Here is a 6106-nt window from a genome sequence, read left to right as displayed (position 1 = left end):
ATTAAATTGTTCTATATTTTTCACATTTAATAGTTGTATCAAATTGGGCTGAGAAGTGTTTTTGTTGTATTTTAATGAAAAGTATCTATCTGATTATCTCTAAATTAAAGTTTTATATTAATTGAGAATTTTCTTAAAGATTTCATGCATAGTAAGGAAGGAATTCAATTAACTTTTCTTTCATAAAAGAAGTCTGTATTAAGAATATCAATGAGAAAGTGTTGATTTGTCCTTGTCCTCTACAGGGCATTAAGCTTTTATATTATCACTGGCTGAATCATAAAGGAAACTTGGCTTGCATGAAACTTGTTACATGAAACAGGTTTCTGGGAAGTAAGAGCTCTGTGAAAATTAAACCTGCTGTAGATGTGTTGGCACTGGAAAAATGAAAGGAACATGCAAACAACTTTCTTCATTAGTATGTGTTAAGATACTATTTCTTTATTCTCTGGATGTAATGCTGAATATAGGATAGGCAGAGTTTTACTTTTAACAAATATCATAACAATTGCAGTAGCTGCATGTGTTAAGTTACTAATACTTTTCCTCACTTTAGCAGTGTCTGTGCTCCTTTCACTGCCTTTCAGTACTGCCAAGTACTTTTAGGACAAGAAAAGATGAGTCAAATTTATAATTTTATTTATTTTTCTCAGATTAGACTTCTCAATGCTAAGAGAAATTAGCATCTTTGAAACAGATCTTCATGGACCTTAATCAAACTTTATTCTAATCAATCTTAAATCACTGGATTGACAAGGTAAATCAGCCTCTCCCAGGAGAAGCATAATCACACCAAGTTTAAATTGTTATTACCTTACATGTGAGACCTGACCAAGCACAGGCTTGGAAATATCACATGTCCTGTGAAATCGTGAGGCATGATGTTACGTAGTTTCCTTCCAGTTAACAGACTTAAAAAGGGAGTTTTGTTCAAATAGGAATCCAAGATTAAATTGTACAGTACTATCCTGTGTCACAAAGTATTAACATACTTAACACCAACTGAAGTCCTTAGAAAGACAGAAGGGCTGAATGTGACACCAAGGACCATCTGGCTTTAAACAGACCTGTAGCTGCTCTTGGCAAGGGTGGTAATTTAAGGAAGACGCATTATCCTGCAACAGGAAAAAAAAATAATAATTCTGACTTATAAGATTCTCAGTCTGAATTGCATACAAATTTAGCATTGCATTTCAAAGCATATACAATCTTGAAAATAATCAATATATTACCATCATCAGACACCTATTCAGAAAGGAGGAAAAAAAAAAAAACCTCTAAATCTGGCAAAGCAAATTTATAATCCTCTTAACATTCCTGCAATTAATTCAGGTGACAGGTTACCAACCCTGAAAACTTAATTTTAAAAGTCAGGCAGAGATGTAAGTAGAGTTTTAGAAAACATTTCCCAACGTGTTTCAGCATTTTTATTAACCTCAAAGTCTAAGTTTTTCAATGGAAATAGCATTGTATGTTCCTTCATAACATACAAACTGCTTATACCTTTGGTTTAATCAAAAACCTTGTGGGTTGTGTGTCATAAAGTTTGTATGGCTGCATCTAAAAATATAGAAACAGAAAGAATAATCACAAGACCCAAGCATGGGGCTCTAATTTCCAATGGATTTTCTGGAGTAGTCACACTATTCCAGGACATTACACTCAAAATTCCTTATAAAAGTGAAAAAAAAAAAGTTTATGTTTCAGTTTTGTTTTATTTTACTTTTGACAGGTATATTTGCTGAAAATAAAAATTTGTAATGACAAGTCACTTGCCACACACACACAAAAGGGGTTCAATATTATCAAGAACATAGACAACACGTATGCCTCAGTATTAGTGAATCAGAAAAGGAAGTTGGTTTGGATCTGGGTTCAATAAAGATTCTGAGAAGGAAATGTGCCTTGTCTTAAATCTTTAATCAAGAACTACTTTTGTCAGATTTTAATCCATTATTTGTATGTTGTGAATGTGGTACTAGTCTGCTGTTTTTTTTGTTTTGTTTTGTTTTGTTTTGTTGGTTTGCCTTGCAGTAATTCATAGACATTGAACTTTTCAGCTAAGGAGCAGAATGTAACTTAGGCCTGTTGTTTGGTAGTGATCATTATCATTTACAAGATGAAATATGAATGAAACTTGAAGAAGCATGACAGGAAGGAAGTAAAGCCCCTACCAATTACCTATAACGCAAGAAGTTTCTGATATTCAATTCCCTCCTTTTTAGCTTTACCATCTGCTTCATTTAGTAATTATATTTACAAGACTGAGCCTGCTGGCAAAGTTTACAGCAAAACTAAGACATTGGGAACACTTTTGGAAATGAACATAAGTGTAAGAGATGGGGAAAAAAGACACAGATGAGCAAAACATAGAAAAGATTTAGATTTTCAAACTGCACAGGCATGGATTATGCTTTGTAGGGAACTGACAGAGAAGCAAGATTCATCTAATTCCCAGTCATATCTTTACTGGCTTCTTAAATGCACATCTCCCACTGTCTGTCTGCTTCGCAAGTCTGTCAGGTTCTTTCAAAGGAACACATATTTCCAATGATCCTTCTTAAGCTAACAGAAGTCTCCCATCGATTTACATGGTGAAACTTGGGGGTGGGGTGTGGAGGTGAAAATTAATGAATAATGAACAGAAGTTAAGATTTTACATATAAGTGGGCTAGCACATTTACAGCATTTATTTATTTATTTTATTTATTTATTTCTATAGCAGAGAGACATATGAAGTAGAAGAAAATACAAAAAGCACGTCTATGACGACTCTGTTTAAAAACTGAGTTTGTCTGCCAGTTATTATTATTATTAGTTTTTTGACTTATACTAATCTAAGAAAAAATGTCCCTAAACTGTTTCAAAAATGTTTTTGAAGATTGTTTTGTGTTTTGGGAAAATGAGAATTGTTTGGTAACTCTGAGGAAACTTTTCACCACTAGACTGAGTGTTCAGCTTGTCACTTTAAGAGGCCTTTTGCTTCTACCATTCCTTGGTGAATACACTAAGAAACAAGAGAAAAAATGTTGCTGTATGAGGTGGTTATTATCATCCTTTTGGGCTACAAAAGTAAGAAGATTGCACCTAATTCATGAAAACTCATCTACTTCATTATATTTTTCACATCCAGTAAAAAGCTAAAAGCAGAGATGAGCTTTTCATTAAACAAAATAAAATTAATTGAGTGAGTCTCAGTTGCTACTTTGGAGGAATTCCACATAATGTTGACAATGGAAAGATACAGCATTTAGACTTGTGGCCAAGTAATAAGTAATATTCACTTTATGATTTACACTGATGTTAAACTGATAGTGGGAAGGAAAATGTTCAAGAAGAAAGATTCTTAGCTGTGGTTGAGTGTTAAAAGGATGTCCAGAGGCAGGCAGTTATATCCTCCCTATTCTGGTATTCTCTTTTTGAGTAAAATAAGAAATAGAAAAGATAAAAGGGTATTTTCTTTTTGAGAATGTATGTGTCCCAAGCATTGAAAACAGAAATTATGCGATGATTATGGCTATGGTTATGTGATGGTGTTTTCATACAGACTGCTATCCACTGGCTGTTTAGCAGTCAAGCAAGCTCTGCGGTGTGTGAGCCAGGATCCAAGCCTACTAAAACCTCCGGAAATCTTTCCAGCGATGCCAGGAAACTTTCAGAGGCTGCAATAAACACAGGATGTAGATTTTTCCCTTCATTAAAAAATAAAATATCTAAATGCTGTACAAAATGTTTGAGGTTGCTGTTAATATCTCATAAACTTCCTCTGATGATAAGACATAATTCAATGCATTTTACCTGGTGGTATTTCACCATTTGACTCTTCATGTTGTATGTAGTATGAACTGATCAGATTCTATTCATGTGTCTAGAAGAGGGAGACAGAAAGGCAGATTTTCATATTTGCTATAAGAAGAGGAGTGGTGATGAGTCAGGGTAGAGAGAACCAGAGAATAAAAAATGTGTTTCCAGACAATTCATAGGCAACACTGGTGGGACACTATAGATTTAACACCCTTATGTTGGAATTCATTTGAATCAAAGCAGATGTGGCATTGTTTTGCTTCACTAAGTTCTGCATAATTTACTAGAATGTGATGTATACATATGTGTTTTTTTTTTCTGTGTGACAATGTCAAATGTTTTGCAGATGCTAAGATTGCTGCTACTCTGGAGCAGTGGGAAAGAGTATTTATTTGAAGAAGCTGAAGAAAATATAAAAATAATTTTTATGCCCATCTTCTCTTGAACTTAAAATGAATCAATATGAAAGGCTCTGATGAGGAGAAGGATTTCTCTTACAAGAAATAGGTATTTCATTACATTATTTTCCTCTGGAAATGATCAATTATGAGAAACTGTGGAAGAGAGGGTAAAGTGGTTCTGTCTTCCTTAATTTTACCTCTTTTTTTTCTTTTTTTTTCCCTGTATAATGCGTGCAAAATCTAAAGCCACCACACAGATTTGTTCCTTTCAGCTGTAACTGGCTTTCAAAATAGCTTGACCTTGTGCTTTATCTCACTTAATATGAAGCAGATGGAAAATATTCTTCCCCTTTCAGTTCTTCCCCTTTCTTTCCCCTTACTTCCTGGAAGAACAACCTCACATCACAGTGAGAAACTTCAGTTATGGGTGGGCAAAATGGATAGAAGCCAGTACTGAAGGGCAGGATTATGCAGGGAGATATTAACTTCTAACCACCAAGGAGGAGAGAAGAAACGAGAGGAGAAATGAAAAGAGAGGAGAGGAGAGGAGAGGAGAGGAGAGGAGAGGAGAGGAGAGGAGAGGAGAGGAGAGGAGAGGAGAGGAGAGGAGAGGAGAGGAGAGGAGAGGAGAGGAGACTTGAAATCTAAGGAGGAAGTTGTCAGAAACCCCTAAGTTTCCACTGCCTTTTATTTTTGATATTTTTATATGAAGCTCTTTCTTGTACATGGAAACAATTTGTCAAGTTTGTATTTTGTAAGCCCATGTTCATGTAACTTTCATGTGGCTCTGAGAAAAGGTACTAGCTGCATAATGTTCACTTGAAATAAGAATCTGAGAAGCTGGGACAGAAGTTTATGGCAATATTTCACAACTAAGTGAAATTGTGTCTTTTTGGAGATTTTGTTGTTGTTGTTGTTGTTTGTTTGTGACGACAAAGCTAACACTTCAAATTTATCTAAACTTTCAAGCAAGCATTTGTCTGGAACTCAACTAGAACTTTTGGCTTTGAGGTGCTTACAAACAAAAGGACTTCTTTTTTGTATTTTAGATACAAGTGAAACCTTGTAATATTATTTTCTTAATCACTGGGAACAGAAGAAATGATGGTGGAATTTCAGTCATTTGGTGGAAAACAAAACCAAAACCAAAAACAACCAGCTAGATGAACTGGAGAGTAAACTTTCATTCTTATAAATTTAAGAATAAACTTTTTTTTTTTTTTTTTTAATTTTCTGATAAATCTCCACCTGAATAAGCTGTATAATCTCTTCTTGGTAAGAATTTAAATCTCTCACTTTTTTCCTTTTTTTCTTTTTTTTCCCCTTTTTTTCTTTTTTTTTTCTTTTTTCTTTTTTTTTTCTTTTTTCTTTTTTTTTTTCTTTTTTTCTCTAATGTACCCTTGGCTGTATTTATGTTATCAGCATACTTCCTGCAGTGAAGATTAAACTGATATTAAAGACCAACAACAGCCCAGAAAGGTTGAAATGAAAAAAAAAATCATATAATGTCATACAATATAAAATCATATAATAAAGTTCTTGCAGTGGCTTATGATTAAAAATGGTGCAGTAAAACAGCAGTACATTCATTACATAATATTTACCTCATTGTTTTAATTTATTTTATTTACATATTCCTAGAATTTTATACACTTCACATTACAATGGCATGCAGCTATGCCTGATTGAGACCAGCAACATGGAATATAAGCAGCCCCAAAATCAGTATTTTATCTCCATTGGCCATGAGAGGATTTAAAATTGAATCAGTTGAGAGAAATACATATTTTTTTTCATTAACACCATACTCTGTCAACCTGAGAAGTCCCCACCCCTGTTCTCTTCTCATGATCAAATATGTATTGCTTTCCTCTTTGGCTGTATTTGATCCCAGCAAACTC

The 6106-nt window shown here is 34.1% G+C and overlaps 1 long non-coding RNA gene across 1 annotated transcript in view; it reads right to left on the bottom strand.

Moving 5' to 3' along the window:
- Positions 1 to 253: 253 nt before the first annotated feature.
- LOC310889192 overlaps positions 254 to 6106 on the bottom strand; it is a 46040-nt gene continuing 40187 nt past the window's right edge. Inside the window, exons 2-3 of the long non-coding RNA XR_014576433.1 lie at positions 3799 to 3868; positions 254 to 1115 (exon numbers count right to left, since the gene is read on the bottom strand). This is a non-coding gene — a long non-coding RNA (uncharacterized lncRNA). The remainder of the gene's footprint in view (positions 1116 to 3798; positions 3869 to 6106) is intronic.

Source organism: Anser anser (assembly GCF_964211835.1).
Source record: "Anser anser genome assembly, chromosome: Z".
Classification (NCBI taxonomy): domain Eukaryota; kingdom Metazoa; phylum Chordata; class Aves; order Anseriformes; family Anatidae; genus Anser; species Anser anser.
Note: the sequence above shows the minus strand (reverse complement) of the source record. Positions and strands in the feature narration are given on the sequence as shown.